Raw genomic sequence first — 22,751 nt, forward strand, 5'->3', positions numbered from 1 at the left:
GTATTGAAAGTAAATTTTTAGCGAATGTTGAATATGAAAAAATAATTGATATTTTTGCTTCAAGAAATGCACGTAGACATCGTTTTAGGTGATGTACTTATATTTGGGGTTTTGGTTTTATGTTCCCTTTGTATTTTTCATTTTAATGAAATCGTATCTTTTGTCGTAAAATTGTATGTTTTGTCGTTTCATTTGCTTAAAAAAAAGGCATCGGGGCATATTTTTAGCATCTTCGCACAGGGCATCAAAAACCTCAGGAACGGCCCTGGACCATCTAACGACTTCCCTTCAAAACTCTCAAGGGTATATAGGTGGAAACCGATTGATAAATAAAGAAAATTTGAGATTCTAATCAACGGTCAAGAAAAAAGAGCAAAATACATCAATATGCAACAAAAAGTATGGTTTAGTTTCTATTTACTGTAAGGCATAATTTCGTATTTCTTAATCGATGTAATAAAGTTTCAAAATTTCCTATTTTGCGATCTATAACCGACTGACCTTGTAAGATTTGATGACATGGATACTGTTTACAAAAGGTTTGATAGATGTTCACGAAAGGGTTATGATAAAAAAGATTATAAACTTGACATACACGTCATTAAATGTTACAAGATAAGCATGTTATCGATCAAAATGAGGGAAAATGAAAAAAAAAATATATATATATGAACATTTGCTAAAAAATTGGGTAAGCACTAATGGGTAAGTAGGGTGTAAATGACATTTGCTAAAAGAATGGGTAAGCACTAATGGGTAAGTAGGGTGTAAATAAGCCGAGTCAAGTAGTAGGTTAATTGAACCGGGTTCAGAAAATAATACTAGGCTCAAGGTCAACTCGAGCTCGATTAACTTTTTCAATGTACGGCTCGAGCTGAGTTATCGAGCTCGAGCTTGAGCTTGATGCTCGTTTATGGCTTCAAACTCGCGATCAATTAACTCATTTATCGGCTTGAGATCGATAATTTTTATATTTTTATTGTATGGTTAATAAATATATGAGCATGTTTGGCTCGAAAAAAGGGTATGCTCGAATGGTTCCACTCGGCTCGACTCGAAAAACTGAATCGAGTTTTCGAACGAGCCGAGTCGAACATTAGTGTTATAAAGCTCGCTTTGTTAACTTAAACGAGTTCTATTTTGTGTTCGAGATCGACTCGAGCTCAAGAATTATTAAGAGTAGCTCGTTAAAAGCTCGAATCATTTACACCCCTACGGGTAAGTAATAAAAATCCCCTTGTGGCCACGGATTGGTTTGAGCTTGACTCCAAAGGTCAAAAGTACCGGGAGGTCCCAAGTTCAAATCCAATGAGGAATAAAAATCCCCTTGTGGCCACGGAGGTTCAAATGCGGTGACTCCGGACTATCTGCAAAGCAGGTGGTAGCTTGGGATTAATCGACTCGCATAACGGGTTGGATATCTAGGTTAATAAAAAAAAAAGAATTTCCTTCGAGACTCGGATTATGGTTCTTGGTTATCCCAAACACCTGAAAATGATGCAAATACATCAGACGCAATTCATGGGTTGACAGCTTTTTGTACAACCCTAGCAATAGATTTCTTCAAAACGGAAAAAATGGGGATTTTGGAGATTTTAACCTTACTTTTTACTCCAACAAAATCTATGAAAAAGAAGAAAAGAGAATATGAAGAAAAAAAAAAACCCCTCAAAAAGTAAAAAAGAGAAATGTATTTTAGTATTTCCACCAATGAAATTTTATGTATTATTATTTTTATATAAAATGTATTGAATATTTTAACAATATAATTAATGTTGAAATCTCGAAAATGGAGAATCCGTTGGAGTTGGATGTAATTGTTTTTAGAGATTTTAACTTTCCACTTCTCCATTTTGGAGAAATTATAGAGAATCTGCTCTATATATATATATATATATATATATATATATATATATATATAAAACTTACTAGATTTGACAGAAAGTGAAACCCGTTTGGACTGAAAATGACAACGAACTAGAACCGAGAATGAAGCAAACTGTTACGTGCTAGGCTATTAGGATCGTCACCAGACTACTGAACAACCAAACAATCCTTGTAGAAATGAAACCTAAACGATAAACATATATGCGATGATTATCCATAAGGAAATGACTAAAATACCCTTAGACCTGGAAGTTTCACTAACCTCTCGACGTAATATGGAGCAATTAAACCCGCAACAGCATGTGCAGGAGCCAGCTTTCCAAGCTTTTCCTCCAAACATGGTGTTGTGGCCTATGACTAACATCAAAACGAAACCCACCGGTAGGACCTGAATTCTACCCCAAAGAACAGGGCAGTAAAAAGAGAGATAAGCCAAATTTTGAAAAACTAGTTATATCTAACTGATTCTCTGTCGTATCTCTAAAACAGAGAAGCAAAAATTAAAATTTCTTACACTTAACGCTGACAGTTTCTCTATTTTAGAGATTTCAACATTAATTATATCATTAAAATATTCTAAAAATTTATCATCCCAATACACTTTTAATTTTTTATATATTAAATAAGAAGACATTCAACCTCATCGCTCTTAGACATTTAACTTTAGGGGAACTTTTCGAATTTGGAGATTTTTATCCTCTCTCTCCGACTTTCTGCATTTTAAACGAAGTTTTAGACAATGTGTTTGTGTTGGAGCAATAAAAAAAGTAGACTACAATCTCCGTTTTTTAAATTTTAGAGAATCAGTTGGAATCGCTGTGAATAAGCAACAGCATACAAATAAAAGCAGTCAATGCATTACAATCTATTTTACAAACCTCCATAGCTAGCTTAGACCCTTGATATCATCAGATTCATCCCAGCCCCATCAGTATGATCAATACAAGCATACCCACCAATGAGAATAGATGCCATGAATGAGCTTACGAGTGAAATCCGCTCGGTGTTGCCATAAACTTGTGGTTTGTGTCTCAAAAATTCTTCCAATTTGTGGATAACTCGAATGCTCCTCCTAAAGCTTTATCAATTGCATTACATTGTTTGGTTGTGCTATTAACCATCCATACTGGTGACTCGTTGGTTGAAAAAGCATCCTCAAATTGATGAACTAAAGGCCTGTTAGGATCCAAAGATGATAAAATCCCTAAACTACCCCTCTTCCAATACACACTACCATGTTGCTGTGCACTGCCTGAAACAGCTGCCATCTTTTCTAAAGGGAGTTTCTTGGAATTTTGCAGTCTTTGTAGAATGAACCCACATTAGGGTAGAAGAAACAATTCTGCCATTAATGGCTGGATCTCTAGAGACACCATCTTTGGTTTTGTAACGAGGCAATTCAGAATCAAAATTGACAACTTCTGTATACACAATGTTGAGATTTGAATCTAACACAGTTGCCTTTACTGACCTAAAAATCAACAAGATTCAAGTTTGTATCATTTATTAAAATACCCAATTCAGAACACTACATAATATATTGTTCTTGGGTTGATCATAAGATTCAAATCGGTTAGCTACAATCTAACACAGTGGCCTTTAACAACCTGATAACCAACAAGACTTAAGATATAAAGATTCAAGTTTATTAAAATACCCAATTTAGAAAACTACATAATTGTCTAGGATTCATCAAAAGATGCAAATTTGATTAACTACAATCTAACACAGGTTCCTTCAGATATGAAGATTCAATTCTTTATCATGTATACAAAATACCCTATTCAGAAACTCCACAATTGTACTCGGATTTAGCAAAAGATTCAACTTTGATTAGGTACAATCAAAACCCTAATTGAAGTAGGTAAACAATTGATGAAAAACCATGGCTCTTATCAAATAATTTGGAGAAACTAAAAACAATGGAGATGAATTTTGGAAAGAGAAAGTTACTGAGTAGAGTTGTCAAGCCCTAGAAATAGAGCATCATACATTGAGATAGGTGTCTTCCTTGAGGACGGGGTAAAGGGGAAGGATTTGGTACTCGCGTGGTTTACTTTACAATTACATGCACGAGTTGATGAGTTATGATGTGGGCGTTGCTATTTGCGTACGTCGATTTTTATTTATTTAGAATATAAAAAGTGAGTTTTGATTTTTTGAGAAGAAAATCATTAGCTAGAAATCCATTTAAGAATGTAAAATTAGCCTAGTCCTTTGTTTTTGGCAATGTCCGAATGATTTAACCTAAGAATATTCAGAGTTCAAATGTTCGATGCTACGAAGAGTTTGACTTTTAAAGTCCAACGGGGTTAGTTGAGATGCATCTAAACGGTGGATTTAGATCCCACCAAAATACCTCATCGTTTATTTTTTTATTATCCCTATAACAATTACACCTCATTTTAGGAATCCACCAATGATATGAATGGTTTTGACTACCCCAAGAAACACACAACCATCCCCTTAAAACCCTCTCTCAATCATACCGTTTTAAATCTCCCTCTCTCAATCATACCGTTTTAAATCTCTCTTTATTTTTCTTATTATTTTAAATTACTTTTTTCTAAATATATTTATTTTTTATGCATTATTAATTGTTATAAATGCTTATGAATCTGAATAAACATCAATCTTTAAAATAAATATCAGTTCAAACTATCAATATACCCTATCAATTTAATTGGATTAGTGCAAACTTTTTATAATAAAGTTTTACTTAATATTAGGAAAATTTTCATAATATATGTTTGGGTAATGCAAATGCCAAAATAAAAAGATAATTGTGAGATATAAAAAGTTTTAAGGGTTGAAATTTATTGTTTTGTATACACTCATATAATTATAACTAATAGTGTAAAAAATAAATAATTAAAAAAAAAGTAAAAACATATAACAACTATAATAACTTTCGTAAATAGAGAGTAAAGATTATAATCACGAAAATGTTACATTTGTCGACTTGAATACATGTCTTCCCATGCAGATGCCCAATCAATCCTATACCTCCTCCATTGTGGGTGAGTTAACGGTATTGGACAACCTTCTCGTAGCAATAGATTAATGAAATGACTCCCCCTCACACGTGCAACAACTATGGGGCCAGTTGATTTTGACTCATGTGGACCGGACCATCTACAAAGTAAATGATTGGCGTGCGAAAAAACTTTTTCGCACGCTTTCATGAGAGTCAACTCTCTATCCGTTACTATAACACGTGGGTGCATGCACTCATTTAGCGTCACTTTTAGCTGCTCTAACGCCCATTTATAATTGTCCATCTTTTCTTCACTTATAAAAACAAAAGCTATGCAAAATGTCTTGTCGGTTGATGTTACACCAACGATTTGAACAAAAGGCATATCATATATGTTTGTCTTGTACGTGACATCAATAATCAACACGTGTGGGAATGCACACCATATCTCATAAGATGTAGGATGAACAAAAAATAAAGCTTGCAACTCGTTTGTAACTGGGTGTGTATAAGACTGATAAACATAACGATGAATACCCAAAAGTGACATAAGAACCTGCATTGGTGTTTTCCCGCCTTTCTCGTGCTTGCAAATTTTCTTTTGTGCCTCATATATTGTCGGGAGTGTTGACAAGTTAGTCTCATCTCGATTCTTTAACATTGATAGAATTTCACGTGGTGGCACACTCTTCGACGTCAAATCTTCTACCAAATGAAATTCATCATCAGATAACCGTCTTGCGTATGCATGACCCTCTAGATTCACTGTAGGGCGATGGTTATGTTGATCGCATATCACTCTTATCGTCCAATAATGATGTTCCATTGAATTTTTTACTACCAACTTAAATGGACAATCTGTCTTTTTGGAACTAGTATTTGTACTTGATCCTGATCCGCTAGGTTTACCACCACGGTCACACATAAGAACCAATTTATTCATGAGACCATTTTTGCATTGCTTTGATCTTTTTGTGACAATGACATAACCAAGAGAGTATGCCGTATTTTTCACCCAATTYATCACATCTTCACGAGACCTAAAAACCTACAATTAAATTTATTTTTTGTTAATGGTGAGGTGACAAGTATTAATTTCACTAAAATAATATAAATATTTATTATTTATGATTTATTGTACCTGATCGGTATAAAATGGTGATGTCCATGTAGAAAATTGAGCGTCTTCCGTTCCATAAAAATAGTGAGCGTCTTCCGTTCCATAAAAATAGTGAGCGTCATCAACACCTAGATTGGAGTTGTCTAAAACCTACAATTAAATTTATTTTTGTTGATGATGAGGTGATATATATTTTTGTTGATGGTGAGATGATAAATATTAATGAAAATTTAAAATTTATTGTACCTGGTCTCTATAGAATGAAGACGACCATGTGGAAAATTGAGCTTCTTCCGTTTCATAAAAATTGTGAGCGTCGTCAACACCTTGATTTGAGTTATCTTCGTAAAAAAAATGACATTTCCTACAATAATAAAAAAAAATGAGTTATCTTCAAAAGTTTAAGTCTTTTGCACAACGTAGTAATAAAATGAAAATTCATCATTATTTATAAGGTAATTTTTATTAATTAGCAGTTAGTTAGAAGTTAATTTTTATTAATTAGCAGTTAGTTAGAAGTTAATTTTTATTAATTAACAATTAGTTAGGAGTTAATTTTTATTAATTAGTATTAGTTATAGAGAGAGGGTTTTAAGGGGATGGTTGTGTGTTTCTTGGGGTGGTCAAAAGAAGCCAAGTGACCATTCATATCATTGGTGGATTCCTAAGGTGGGGTGTAATTCTTATAGGGATAATAAAAAAAATAAATGATGGGGTATAAACCATAAAACCCGTAAACAATTAAAGTTTACTTGAGATTTTAGGATGGAGGCCCTGTGCAAACTAATAAATGTCATCCTATAAAGCAAATTATGGGCACGTGATCGAGGACACACTTAGCGGTATCAAAAAAGCCCAAAGTCAAATAACTTATTCAAACGAATGAGATTTAAGTTAAATGATTAACGTTTTTGGGTTATTCAGTTTTTGGTTTATTCAAACATCCTTAGTAAGACACAATAACGACAACGATGCAAGTCATAATTCTGATAAAAAACGTTGTAAAATTTTTGAGACTCTGTTGCACCCAGAGCTTTTTATTACACTTTAATGAGATAACAAAGATAATAGAGAGTCAAACGTACATATATGTTAAAGCACATAAAAGGGTTAAACCTAAACAATTAACTATTTGAACCTAAATATAAACATTTAACAATTCAAACATGTACAATTAACAACTGGATTATCTAAGCCTAGACAATTTGAAACTAATTTACACAAAAAACAACGGCTTTTACAGAAATCGCAAACAATTTGATGGCAATTAACTAGAGAATTTTGAAGAGAGTAACATAAAAGAAATTGAATTGGCTTTCTCTCCTTGTACACTTCAAACACGACCAATCAAAAGTACAAGAAAAGAGACAAAACATTTATTCCAATGAATATATGTAGTTGTCGAATATCTATAACCAGGGTCCAACTACCCAATTTGGATTAGTTTAGATGCATCCAAATTGATCCACGACACAAGGTCGATTTGAGATTTTGAAGGCCCTATGCAGAACAGTAAATATGACCTAATACGTTGGCGGATACAAGAAGTCACATGATCAAGAGAACACCTAGGGGTATTAAAAAAATTGAAAGTTGAATATCTATCTGAACCAAATGAGATTTGGGTTAAACAATTTTGGGTTATTTGGTTTTTGTTTTATTTGGAAATCCTTAGTACGACACCATTCAACAATAGTGAAGAACACATAATTTGACAAGATTAACAAGCATCGACATAAATATCGAAATAATAAAAAAAAAACTAAAATTCCTTAGGATTAATTATGACACCAAAAACAGTGAGTGGATCGCTACTTGAATGAGTGAGTCACCGAAAGAAGCTTGGGGCATTAATGGAAGAAGGCTAGAGTTAATATGAGAGTCAGAGTTGTAATTAGTCAACAATTGGAATTTATTATTTGGTGAACTGGACATCTTTCAAATTTTTGATGTCGTTACTAGGGACTCGGAATTTCTAATGGTTTATATAACACCCTAAAATGAGACAACAAAAATATCCAAATAAACTGGAAATATGGTATTAAAATATCAAAATGCGAGTTATCCCAATAACAGGAACTTAATCACACCAATTAATTACAATTGTAACAAATGTGTTTGAAGATAACAATCTTCTAATGTAATTCATTAAAGAAATAAGATTACATTTCGGTGTCACCTAAACCACCGAAATACTTCAATAAGCGGTGCCTCAAAATGCTCCCATGTTCTCTATAAAAGTCCGGTCAAACCTTCTTACTGACCGCACCACTAGAACCTGAGATACATGCCGACACCAAACAAGTGTTAGGCCAAAAAGTCTAGTGAGCTTGAACATAAAGTATACAATTGCAATATAATTAGTTAAAACCATTTGTAAACCAAATACAACATTTAGGTGGAATCAATGGGGGAGACCCGTCTTCATTGAGATTGACTGAAACACAAAAGTATGTCACTCGAACAACGTTGCTGCCTAACACTTCAACAAGACTTACCGTCCAAGTGTCCTAACGACTACTTAATAAGTTCCACCTTAACATCGGTTGTCCTTAGTGTCTATTTTTGCGAATTCCACCTCAAGGCTCGGCACACTTAGTGTCTACCTCAAAGGTAATACCTCAAGCAGCTAAGATCTTAGTGTCTACCACTAGGATAACACCTCAAGACTCAACTCTCTTAATGCCTACTTGGAAAGTTTCATCCAAACATATAACTTAATGGAAATAACCAATTAATCCACATTTAGATACTCTTTCATTCATTAAGAACGGTTAGTTACCAAGTACCATCATAAATCACCCATGCTCATAAGACTAGCATTCATAGACAAAATCTCAACTTTTGGTCAAAATCCCAACAATTATGACTTTTAATAACAATACTAAAATGATGAACCAAAAATCATGTAAACTATCCCAATAGGCATTTAGCACACAAGGATCATTTTAGTCTTCTTCTTGCCTAAAATGGTAACAAATTTTATTCTAATATCAACCTACTAATTAACAACTACTAAGAGAGATAACGATAGGTAACCATGGAGTTTCACTAACCAAGATTTCTGGGTGTTACGGTTTATGCCTAGATCTTTATGTACAGGTACCCCACATCCAATATACTCATAAATTGAAGAGCAACCAAACGGTTTAGGAAGCTATCTAGGCTTTGGAAAGCACAAGGTAAATCATCGAACTCACCGATGATCAATATCTGGAAGGATATTGATTACCGATCTACTCTGAGAGTAAAACGAAGGAAAGCAAGTCTGAGGATTCGAAATCCGAGGAAGAGAAATCGTTTCTCCTAGGAAGAAGCGTAGTTAGAAGTCAAGAAGGTTGGAGAGGAGTAGATACTATGAGAGTCGGCGACACAAGATGTCGTCCAAGTACCCATATGTTTAAGCTATCCAACAAGTAATGTTGAATTCATTCTTAAAAATATCTTGGTCCATCTTTTACCTACTAATAATGGATTGGAGAAAGAGGATAGTCATGAGTATTTTAAAAAGAGCTCCATTTAGTGTGCCTTAGTATGAAACCTAGCGGGTTTACAGAGGACCTAATAAAGTTAAAGGCATGCCCTTTTCTTTAAAGGATTGGGCTAAGGATTGGTTATATTCACTATGTCTTGAATCGATAACGACTTGGAACCATGGCAAGGCCATTTTTAGATAAATTATTTCAAGCATTCAGAGCAACCAATCTTTGTAGGGAAATATGCGACATTAAGCAAAGAAATGTAGAGACTCTCCATGATTATTGGAAGAGGTTATAACATCTCTACTTTAGTTGCCATAAAATGGAATTTTTGAACAATTACTGTTACAATTCTTTTATGAGGCTCTCCTTCTGACCGAGAAAATATGATAGACGCTACTAATGGTAGGTCGATATTCGATAAGACTCCAACTCAAGTAAGGGCCTCGATCACCACAAATATGAGAATTCTCATCATTTTAGCGTCCCAAGCAAACAAGGTAAATTTCTCAAACATTTAATGTAAATTGTATTATTTGACTAACTTTGTTAAGCATCTAGTCATATGGAAAGAGCAGGTGAAGGTATCTGCAACAAGATGAACCACCCTATGGATACGTATTTGCAATTGCAATAAGATGTCATGGTTACACTGTTGGTCTTGAAGGACAATATGGAAATAAAATAGTAGAAGGGGTGAGGTGAATACAGTGTTTCAAAGGTTTAATAATTTTGTAAAACTCTGAGCTTTATAAAACAAAAAATTGTTGTAGAAAATAAACTGAAGGGTAACTTGTGATCAACATCCTACAAACAATCTCTCTCAACTAGACAAATGTATTCCCTTAAGCTAAAACACTACAATCTACTAAATCAACTCTAAACATGTATTTAATTAAGATACTGAAGTTGCAAAGAGAAAGCAGCTAATAAGTTGATGAACTTCAAAGACGAATAGCAAAATATTCTCTTGAGCTAGCTCGATGTTTCTGTATATTAAACTTCAAAGCTTCACTTGGTATTTATAGGCAACATCCTCCACATGGTGACAAACCAGTATGATGACAAAATTTAGAGAGGATGTTCTATTACAACTTGCAGTACCATGTTCATCTAGTTACATGTTGCATGTCTCCTCCTTGTAATGGTTGGGACTATAATGCATTAAATGCTAAGTATCCCACATTAAATGCATACCATTCCACATTAAGTGCAAAGCATGTTTGTTGTCCTTACTAGGTTGACAAATGTTGGTCCCAGATGGATCTACAAGAGTTTAAAGGTAACTGTTTGTAGAAGGGGGAGATGAATACAAACACACAAATATTTTTCACTTTTTAGAATCCTTTATTGATAAGAGAAGATCAATACAGAATTTACAGATTGTTTACGAAATAAGACAAGATACAGAACTTATCTAAAGCAATCTAAGGAGCACATAAAATACAAAAAAGCAAGAGAGAAAGACTTGCTAAAGAAGATGCAATAACTTTGCTTGAGACTAAGCTCAGTTGATGTTCTTCACTTGAAGTAAACATAACTTCGCAGGGTTAAGAAATATGTGCTTCTTGTATGTGTGTGTTCTCATGGAGAAGAGAGTCTACATGGCTATTTATACCCATTGCATTAAATGCAAGTCAGATGATACAAGGCACGTGGCAAGCTTTTAGAGATGAGTTTGTCCTCTGTTTTTAGATATACAGGCTTTTGGCCATATATGAACAATAGTCATTCACAAAATAGGTAAGCACGTTTAAGGACAATAGAGTGACTCTGTATGAGTGCTTTACTTTGAGAGATATGGGTTTGTCATTCGTGTGTAGGGGGAATAAGACAAAAACTAATCTTGATCAACAAGATTCATTTGATCACTGACACTAGAATAACTCAAAAGTTTCTTCAGTATTTGCTGAATATTGAGCAGACTTCACGCATGTTTGTAGACAGGCTTGTTATCATTGAAACCGCTTCAGATCAAGAACTGCTTGTCGCTATCTTCAGCTTTATCTTCGACATCATTGAAGGTTCTTATGGTGTGAGTTTTGTTATCTTGAAGAATACTTGTTCCTTGAGATTTACAATACATGTTCAGCGATCACTGAACAGACTCAGTGATGATCACTGAAAAAGTCAAAAGTATTTTTTGCTAGGTAAAAAGGATCATCAAATCACTGAGAGAGTATGGATCAACAATCTCCCTCTATTTGATAATGCTTAGTTGATACAGTATGAAAAAAGGTACTTGTAAAATACATGTCCTTTTTTACTATTTTTGGGATCTTTTCTAGTTACAGAGTTTATTATGAAAATTCACTTACTTGTAAAGGATTACAAGGAAAGAATGAAATTACATAATATGAATAACTCAACACTGAGAGCATATTCACTTATAAGAAAGGTGTCAGAGAATGTAAAATATAAATAGAACTCATAAGTACATGTCCCATTTACTCTTTTTCAGGGATCTTTTTCAGTGAACCAATCATAATGATGAAATATCATCCAAGACAAAATATTACAAAGGATCATAATCGGTTTTGGTAGGCTTAAGAGATAAAAGCTATACACTGAAAGAAAAGATAAAAGATATACAAGGTTTATAAGAATGCAAGATTTTTTAATCTAGATCTTTGAAGTTGATGTAGTCATGAAAAAAATTTCCTCGAATCTTTATTATGGGGATTTCCTTTCGAATCTTGCGGTCCATCATCTCTCCAAAAAGGTCTTCGTTCAGCCAAGTTCGAAGATATTCTAAATGATCCATTGGACAGAGATGGAACTCATATACTTGTTGAAACCTGTATTGACCATCATAGTCAATGAACATAAGTCCATATTTAGGTTTCAAATGCACCATATTGGGAATAAAAGGTCCCTTTTCAGGCAGTGACAAATTCAACATTGAGATATCTAGCTTCTTCCTGTTCTTGAAGAGTTAATCTGCAAATTTTGTTTCACGCTCATTTCTGTGGGACGAACCTTCTCCATGAGAAAAAAGATTCTTTCTTTTTTGAGATGACTTATGTGGCAGAGGAGGAACCTCGATGATCTTCAACACTTTATTGAAAAGTTCATTTAGAACTTCTTCAATGTAAGCCTTATGCTTAGATTTGGACTTTTGAATTGTCTGTCGAATCTCGAGCCATTCATAGAAGCCATACTTGTTGAGGAAGGAGGGATACTTCGTAACATCATCATTGTTCTTAGGGGTGCACAAAAAACCGTCAACCCACAAAACCCGCCCAATCCAACCCGCTAACAACCCAATTAAACCCAACCCGCCTAACCGTCAAACCGCCCACCCGCCAAACCGCTAACCCGTCAATTAGGAGGGTTAAAATTGGGTTGGGCCTAGCTCAACCCGCCCAACCCGCCAAACCCCCTCTAATATATAATTTTTATAAAATTATATATATATATATATATATATGTTTATTATGTATATATATATATATATTAATAATGTATAATTTTTATTGATATTATGTTTGTATTTCATTTTAGCTAAATGTATAGGTTACCAAAAGAGATTCACGATCAAAGAATGATGACAAATAATCTAATTAATAAGAGAAAATTATTGAAATCCTTTTTGCAGCAACAACAAATTGATATGTCGGAGAATATGAATGATACTAATAGATATTTTGTTGACGAATCCATCAATCTAAATACCCCATCATTTGATGTTGTACTTTAGTGGGAATAAAATGTTTAGTCACAACATTTTGCTACAACAACATTAGATCTTATAGGATGCCTAAAATGTCTAAACGTCCTAATATGATTCTTTATAAGACGAAATAAGGAAAAATGTCTTATCTAAAAGAATTACAATATGTTTATAGGATGATTTTGGGCGTCCTAACAAATCCTATGAAGCTTTTAAAATAAAGTATCATATTAGTTATTTTATACGACACGACTTGAAAAGTGTATATGAACATAGGTGTTCTGTAAATAGATGAGTTTTAGGGACACTTCTCAAAATATTTATATAAAATAACTAATACGACATTTTATTTAAAGATCATTCTAAAACACTTGTTGAAGCGTCCAAAAACGTCATGTAAATATGGTTGAGGGAATATAGGTTGAGGAGTTGAGAGAAAATGTTACAGAGAGAGATAAGGGTTCAGATGTAGGAGGTAGAGAAAAAAAAGATTCAGCTTTTGAGGTGGAGGGTGCAAATATGGTTGAAGTATTTTTGACCTCAGGATAGCTGAACCCCCCAAGGAGTAAGGCTAAGTTATCTTCAGCAACTCATTTCCTTTTTCCAGAGTAAGAGTGCTGGTGAGAAAATCTTTCCCTCTAGGAAGTAGGTTCCCTGAAGGAGATTCCTTTAGTAGGCTGTCTTGAAATGACCTGGATGAAGAAATCATCATCATCATCATCATCATCATCGTCATCATCACCAAGGTCAACACCTGATTCAGGGATCTCGGGATCCTCATCATCCTCATCTTTATATTCTTCTTCTTCATCACCAACATTTGGAAATGTAAAGGTGGAAGGATGGTCTTCACAGTCAGCAACGACCACGACTTTCTGATTCTGAATAAAAGTGTGGATCAACATCATTCTTTTCAGTAGCATTCTCCCCCTCTGTCATCATTAACAGAAAGAGGGAGGCAAGAAGCAAGGTCGTTCAACGTCTGTTCTATGAAGATAAGAGCTTCCGCTTGTTGAAGGTTGAGCTCAGCAACCATGTCTAGCTGATGGCGATCAGCAGCACTGAAGGAGGTGTGTGTCCTTAACAATGATCAATCTTCATATGAGCTTCATAACAATGGCAAATCTGATAGTATCTATAGAAATATCATAGAGATGGAGAAGAGAGAAATAGTCAACATTCAAAGTCTGCTCAAACCCTCTATTATGTATATGAATTTACAATTGAGCATCCTACTAAGATTACAAGACTAACACCCTATTTATAGGGTCAAACAATAAAGTCCTAGTCAAAGTCAAACCTAATATACAAAGTCAAACACGATGTCTATTTTAATTATAGACAATAGTAACTTTCAAGACGAATATAATTTTACACTGACTTTCAGTCCTAACATTCTCTCCCTTTGTATTCAGACTTGAAAGAATTTGCGCGCGTTGAATCTCGTTTGAACTTTGTCTCTTTACGCACTCTGACTTCTTCAGAAACATCAAAACAATCTTCACTTGAAATCTTCAGACAATTATCTGTTGAGAAATATCTTCTAACATTCTCTCCCTCGAATGTAGAATCGTGATGATCTTCTCTTTTGACAATGTAGAACAGTAACCAACAGAGAAAAAGAAAAGAAAATGTACAAGATGTGATCTTCAAAGAATCTTTAGACAACAAATCCCAAACTTTTTCTTTGGTAAACTTTTGAAACAGTGATCTTCTCATTCAAAAAAATCTCAGTCGTTGTAGCACAGGAATAATCATTCTGTAATTATCTCCAGTCGCACTTCTTTTGAGTCTTTTGCCAAATTTGAAGTTACTCCCCCTTGATCTTTACATCAGATTCCCTTTATAATGTTCGGAATTGGACATTTCATTCATTATTACATACTCCCCCTTATGATGAAAAGAGAATCATTCCATCATATAGAAAAATGAATGAAATCCTCCCCAAAAGATGCTTCTTCATCATCAAAATAACAAAACTTCTCTGTTCCTTCACCTGTCTAATTTGATTTTCACACACAATCTGATGTTGTTCACCAATTGAAACCGAATGGACCGAACCAGAAACCGTTACCGAATGGACCAATTTATACCATGATTAGTGAAATTCTCTCAAGAGTTGGGACTTCTTTACCAGCTGACCATTGGCAATCCACAGTTGATGCTTTCAAAAATATTATTTATGTACTGACAAGTAATGGATAGGTTTTATACCTGGCTTCTGCATTGCCTGCACTTGGTTCTAGTATATGCTAAAGGATCCCTTCAAGACCATATTGCTGGTTTTGTTGCTACACTGAGGATGTTTATTGGTTATGAACTTGCTAGAAAAACGCAAAATATCTTACCGGCGGGTTTGACTTAACTAACGAATCAACCTGTTGACGGAGCACATCGGTCTCTTTAACCAACATTGCATTGAGTGATTTCAAATTATCAGGCTGAGAATTCTCAGAAGCAGCTTCTTCGGCCACTAAATTGAAATCAAACAGATTCTGTGATGTAGGTTTTGAATCAAACAATTGCAAGTAGACTTGAGAAAGATGATGCTTCCATATACAGCTCTAAATCTAAAGGAGAAGAAATGCAACAACCTGAAAGACTTCTTGAACTTTGCAACTTCTTGAATCCGACTGAAATCTGTTAAGCAATGAAGACAAAAACAGTCGATAACCTTGAGCGATTTAGCTTAAATCGATTAGTCCCTATCCGATTAACAGCTTAAATCGGCTAAACCTGGTCTGATGTAGAGTTATCCGGTTAAGCCTTGAACAAATATTCAAGCGATTAAGAACAACCCGAACAAGAATTCAAACAGCCAGAACCAGGCAATTTAACCTGAGCGATTTACCAGTCTCCGATCACTACTCGTGTGATTTGCCACCTAAATCTGCTACACCTTGATCGATTTATCTTTGTTTGCTTAAACCTTGCCCGATTCAGAAATATCCGGTCACCAGCTAATCCGATTAAACCCTTGGAAGATAGCAGTAACCAATACCTAAACCTTAGAAGTCCGATCACCAAGCAAACGAACTGTCGAGCGATTTAATGGAATCCGCTCAAGCCTTGAGCGATTTACACTCTTATCTGCTCAAGCTATGTGCGATGAAGATGATAGCAGATGAAGATACTAGTGCGATTTAGAAAAAACCCAAATGGACTGCTATGATAAAGGCCTAAGCAATAAGATCTAAAAACCAGATGGGCTAAAAAGAAGATCTATTGGGCCAAGCGATTTAAGTCCAACAAAAACACAAAAAAACAAAAGAAACTATTAACTAAAATGGATCAAAAACACTGATTAAAAAAAAGAACACGAAAAAAAATCTAAAATTCACAAATTCACACAAAAACTCAAAAACGAATGATCAGATCAAGAAATCGCATGAATAACAAAGATTCACGACTCTAAAATGCACACTTTGATCATGATCTTAACACGAAAACATAAAATTTTTAAAAAAAATTGGATCAAACCTAAGAAAAATTGAAGAACATCAAGAAATTCCAGGAAAAAAAATCTTCAAAAAATCTTCAAATCAGTTGATTTCTTCTTCTGATTTCGTGCAGATCCAGCTCTGATACCAATTGTGTGTCCTTAACAATGATCAATCTTCATATGAGCTTCATAACAATGGCAGATCTGATAATATCTATAGAAATATCATAGAGATGGAGAAGAGAGAAATAGTCAACATTCAAAGTCTGGTCAAACCCTTTATTACGTATACTGAATTTACAATAAGCTTCCTACAACAATTACAAGAACTCACCCTATTTATAGGGTCAAACAATAAAAGCCTAGTCAAGGTCAAACCTTACATACAAAGTCAAACACGATGTCTATTTTAATTATAGACAATAGTAACTTTCAAGATGAATACAATTTTACACAGACTTTCAGTCCTAACAGGAGGGTTCATGGATAGGCCCTGGATTTTGTAGAAGCTGTAAGATCCGTTCAAGGAACGCACCATGCTTGGTAAGCTGAGCCTAAACATCCTCAACCTTGCTGGAGAGTTCAGCGATAGCGTTGGAGTTGTGCTAGATTCCCATCTTCATAGAGTTCAACTCGCTTTTGACTTCACATACCGTAACTTGGACAACAGAGAGGACGTGAGTCAGGTCTTCCTTCAAGGGCATTCCCTTTTGAACCTCGTCCAAGAATGGTGGCAACAGTAGGGAGAAGCAACTTGACATCCCCAACCATATCATAGGTGTCAGTCTTAGTGACTGGGGGTTTATTTTCCATAGGACCTGTAGAGAGAGTAGAGCATTGAGCATGAGAGAGCTCAAGATTAGTAAAAAAGAAATAAAGGGAGGGGGGTTTGGTGTATACTTGAGGGTTCCTTAGCAGTGTCTGACTTATTACCACTGAGGCCAAACTTCTCGAATACGCTGTCGAGAGGATCAGTCGCATGTTGCTGTGGGGAGTCGAGAGGATCATCCTCAGATCTTGTGGTGATAACTTCACCAATGGTGGGGACAATCACTATTGGTTCATCAGCTCAGGAAGGAGGGGAGGAGAGAATGGTTGAGAAAATAAGTAGAAGATGAGCAGTGGCAATGCTGGGAATCACTAGATGAGAAAAGAAATGAAGAGGGATGGAGGGTAAGAACAGATGCCTCGGGGTTAAGGCAAAGTTCAATAGATGAGACCCGTTGAGAGGTCTCAACTAGCAGAGAGGGCTTCCCCTTTATGGATTTCTTAACCCTCTTTGAGGGATTAAGAGTGGCTTCAAAAGGTGTCTTCTTTCAAGAGGATAGGGAGGTAGTAGATTGGGTAGACTTTGGAGGTTGGGCCAAGGTCATTTCTACTGAAGAAGAAGAAGAAGAAGAAGAAGAAAGAAGAGGAGTATTGACTATCCTCAGCATGTGAGTGAATAGACCAATCCGAAGGCTTGGACTTGTGATAAAAAACTCCATGATCTAATCCTGCAGATGGGAAGGTCACTCTGAGCGCGGTAGTTTGTCTTTAGGATTATGCCTAGAATCCCGCACAGGAACCTGGTGTAAGGGACCACCTTTTCCCTTGGCACTTGTTTAGCTTCAAAGCTAGTTCGTCAAAGATAAGCTGAGCAAAGTCAGCATTGACGTTACTGATGACCGAGCAACCAATGTTCAGTGCCACCCAACTCTCTTGATCTTGGCCTCCGGTTTTCCCACCCATGCACTAAATGAAGTGAGAAAATAGGCATTGTCATACCGCAGACATCCGGTTCTTCTCAACCTTGGTTAGAGATTTGTTGAGCCCTAAATCAGAGTCTTTCTTTATCGGCCAGTCATAGTGAATGTCTTCTAGAAACTTGATGATGAATTCACTAATCGATTCGTTGCGTAGGGAATGATCCTTGGAAGGTGTAGGGTACAACGAATCGTTACAGGACCAAAGCTCAATGTCATGTTGTTGATCTAGCATAAGATCTTGACGTCGGGGTTTCCAAACTTGTCTTTGGAGGTATTCACCTCGACAGTGTACCAGAACTATCTCAAGACATCCTTCACCATGATTAGTTGGAATGTTAGAGCATAGCCCAACATACAGTTCTTTAGGATAGAGGCATCTTCCGCAAAATGAATTTTGTCTGCGGGGATCTCTAGGAGAGTAATGTGGTTGTTTGGTTTAAAGGAGCATTCCTCAATACCAAAGTTGACATTCGATGCACAAGCCATTTCTGTTTTAAGAACAAAAAGAAATAGAGCAATATACGAATATTTTAGTCACCAAGATATTTAGAATAAGAAATTGAAGGATAAACTTTTCATTTAAAAAAGAAAAAAGAAAGAGGGTTTTCGAGAAGATCTTTAAGAAACAAAGTTGATATAAACAATGTTGGTCACGGTTCCAACATCTTCCTAAATCGAAACGTGGCGCTGGCTGCTACGCTATAAGGGAAATAAGGTTGCGCCTTCACCAAGGCAATTGTTTTTGGTGTAGTGGGTAAGCGCTTGATCCTAACATTTGGTATTAGAGCAGGTCACGGGTTCGAATCCCATGGTGTGCATAATATGCAAGGAGTGCATAATTATGAGAATTCTAACGAAGCTCTTATTAGTACCGGCAGATGCTGGGGGGGGGGATTGTTGGTCACGGTTCCAGCATCTTCCTAAATCGAAACGTGGCGCTGGCTGCTACGCAATAAGGGAAATAAGGTCGCACCTTCACCAAGGCAATTGCTTTTGGTGTAGTGGGTAAGCGCTTGATCCTAGCAAACAAGAAAAAGAAGGATTTATATAACTTATGTTGCTTGTTTTTAAAAGAAGAAAAATAAATTTAAAAATACAAACAAGTTTCTTTGAAGATTAACAACCAAAAAAATAGGAAAACAAACCTGTTTTTGAGAAAGAAAAGAAGAACTAGTTTTTGTGGAAGCGTTCTTGGTGTTCTTGCTTAACAAAATATAGAGAGGGAATTTGTATATATTTTGAGAGCATAAAGAGTGAAAGAATGGGTAAGAGAGGTATTTATAGGTGAGATGAGAGAGAAAGAGGAGAAAGGAAAATGATGCTTCGAAAAGATGTGCAATTATGATTTCTTCTACACATCATTTGCGAGTGATTGGTTCGGGAAGAGTAATGAACAACGTGTGTAAGAAACACGTGTGTGAAATATGTCCATTTATTTTTTAAAAATAATGACATCATAAAATATGAACCGTTCATTAGCCTTTTCATTCAAAACATTTTGATCACTGAATAAAGAAAGTGTTGAGTGATAGTTTTAAGGTTTTAGAAACAAGGAATAAGTAAACATGCCTTAGAGAGAAACATACAATTGACTTAAGAGTTTAGTGATAGTTTCATAAACACTGAATCATTTCACTTTGTAACACTGAGTGATGCTTAGCCCTGAGAAAGTTAATCCTTAATGTTCAACATTCCAAGTTCACTGACTAAAAGAGCGAATCTTGTTTAATCAAGAGGTTTAGTGAATAGGTCAGCTAGTTGGTACTCAGTGGGTACGAAGTGAAGTTCAATATCACCATTTATAACATGATCTCTGATAAAATGATATTTGATCTCTATATATTTGGTCTTAGAGTGAAGTACAAGAGTGTTTGCAATGGCAATAACACTAATGCTATCGTAATAGATAGGGATCTTCGAAAGCTAAAGTCATAATCATTGAGTTGATTTTACATCAAAAGGATTTGGGGACAACAGCTTCCAGCGGCTACATATTCAGCTTGAGCGGTTGATGTGAACACTGAGTTTTACCTTTTGCTTGTCTAACTCACCAACTTTCCACCAAGAAGCTGACAACCTCCTGTGGTGCTCTCCTTGTCTATCTTGCAACTTGCAAAATTGCGATTTGCATAACCAATTAGGTCGAAACCTGAGTCTTTGGGATACCAAAATCCCATATTAGGAGTACCCTTCAGATATCTAAATATGCATTTTACGGTAATCAGATGAGATTCTTTGGGTTCAGATTGATATCGAGCACATAGACAAGTAGAATACATAATATCAGGGCGGCTAGCTGTGAGATACAACAAGGATTTGATCATTCCCCTATAGGAAATAACGTTTACAGGTTTTCTATTTGGGTCCTTGTACAACGTTAGAGGAGGTGCGATGGGAGTTTTCATGGATGAACAATTGGTTAAGTCAAATTTCTTTAACATATTCCTCACATACATACTCTGGCTTATGAAAATGCCTTTGTCAGATTATTTAATCTGACCGATAAAATATGTCAGTTCTCCCATCATGCTCATCTTGTATTATCTCTTCATGCCTTCAAAAGAAACAAAAACATAAAGAGGGATTCGTGGATCCAAATATAATGTCATCGACATAAATCTAGACAAGAATGATGTGACCTTTGAATTTTCTAAGAAATTTGGTTTGGTCAATCTTTCCACATTCGAATTTCTCAAAGAAAATGTGTCATACTACGTACGAGGGGCCTGTTTTAACCCATAAAGAACTTTATCCAATCGATAGACATGATGTGGATACTTAAGTTCAAGAAACCCTGGAGGTTGTTCAACACAAACTTCCTCTTGAAGTTTTTCATTTAGGAAAGCGCTCTTTACGTCCATTTGATAGACTTTGAATTCCTTATGGGCTTCATAGGCTAGATAAAGTCAAATTACTTCAAATCTAGCCACTGGTGCAAAGGTTTCATTATAATTGATGCCTTCTTATTGACTGTATCCTTGAGCAACAATTCGAGCCTTGTTGTAGGTTACAATCATTGTTCATCCAGTTTGTTTCGATAGACCCATCTGGTGCCTATAACAGTTTATTGGATGGACACGGGACAAGGTATCAGACTTTGTTTCTATCAAATTCAGTGAGTTCTTCTTGCATAACATTGATCCAACTTGGGTCAGTGATAGCTCATTGATTTTCTTGGGCTCAACTAAAGAAAGAAAGTTGACAAAAAGATAGATATCACCTACACCTCGATGAGTCTGAATACATGCGTTTGGATCTCCAAGAATTTGATCAATGGGATGATTCTCCATCCATCTTGTGCTGGTAGATAACATAAGTTATCATCTTTTGAGATTGGTGGCTTAGGTATAGAGGATGAGGCTTCGGCAATAGATTCTTCAACATTTTCTTGAATTGCTAAAGGAGCATCAATGAGAGATTCATCTATTGAGAGAGGTTCAGTGTCTGAAGGATCTATATTTGAAGTAGAAGGGGGAAATGATTAATCGGAACGTCCATAATCCCTGAAGAGGATTCAACTTAGTTATTAGTCATGCTAGGAAAAATATCTAGATCATCATCAACTTTAGGAAGATCAACGTTTGGTTGATTGCTGAATGAAGCTTCATGTTCTCCAAAATGAGATATCATCCAATTATCTAACTCTTCTTTATCATCAAAGATGGGTTTAGAGTTAGGTAATTGAGATTCATCAAACGTGGCATGAATATTTTCTTCTATTTCTTGTCTTGTTTTGTTGAAAACTCTAAAGGCTTTGGATGCTAAAGAATATCCAAGAATGATTCTTTCATCAGCTTTGGGATCGAACTTTCCAAGGCTTTCTATGTTGTTTAAGATGTAACAGGTACAACAAAAGATATGTAGAAAGCTTAGAGTAAGCTTTCTATAATGGAAAATTTTATAGGTTGTCTTCTTGAATCTCTTAACGATCAGTGATCAATTTTGAGTAAAACATATAGTGTTGACAGCCTCAACCCAGAATTGAATAGGGAGACGAGACTTGCTGAGCATAGATTGAGAGGCTTTAATTATCGTTCTATTTCTTCTTTCAGCAACCCTGTTTTGCTGTGGAGTTCTCGCATCTGAGAAGTTGTGTAAGAGTACCTTGTTCTCAAGGAAGTTATCAATGGTACCGTTTCTAAATTCAGTGCCATGATCACTCCTTATTGAGCGCACTATTAGGTTGTTCAGTACTTCTTTGTGCTTTATGAACAAGATGATTTCTTTAGGTGCATCTCTCTTGGATCTAAGAAATAATACCCAAGTGTACCTGGAGAACTCGTCAACAATGACGAGTGTATATTTTATTCTAGCTATGAATTGTATGTTGACAGGGCCAAACAAATCCATGTGTAGTAGCTAAAGCAGAGAAGTCAATGAAGAGACTTGTTTTGATTTAAAACTAGCCTTTGTCTGCTTTCCTTT

The 22,751-nt window shown here is 35.5% G+C and overlaps 1 pseudogene; it reads right to left on the reverse strand.

The window, feature by feature from the left end:
• Positions 1-3,911, reverse strand: part of LOC112508994 — an 8,688-nt pseudogene extending 4,777 nt beyond the window's left edge.
• Between the last annotated feature and the right edge of the window lie 18,840 nt (positions 3,912-22,751).

The sequence above is a fragment of the Cynara cardunculus genome (genome assembly GCF_001531365.2).
Source record: "Cynara cardunculus var. scolymus isolate 2C chromosome LG 3, CcrdV1, whole genome shotgun sequence".
NCBI lineage: Eukaryota > Viridiplantae > Streptophyta > Magnoliopsida > Asterales > Asteraceae > Cynara > Cynara cardunculus.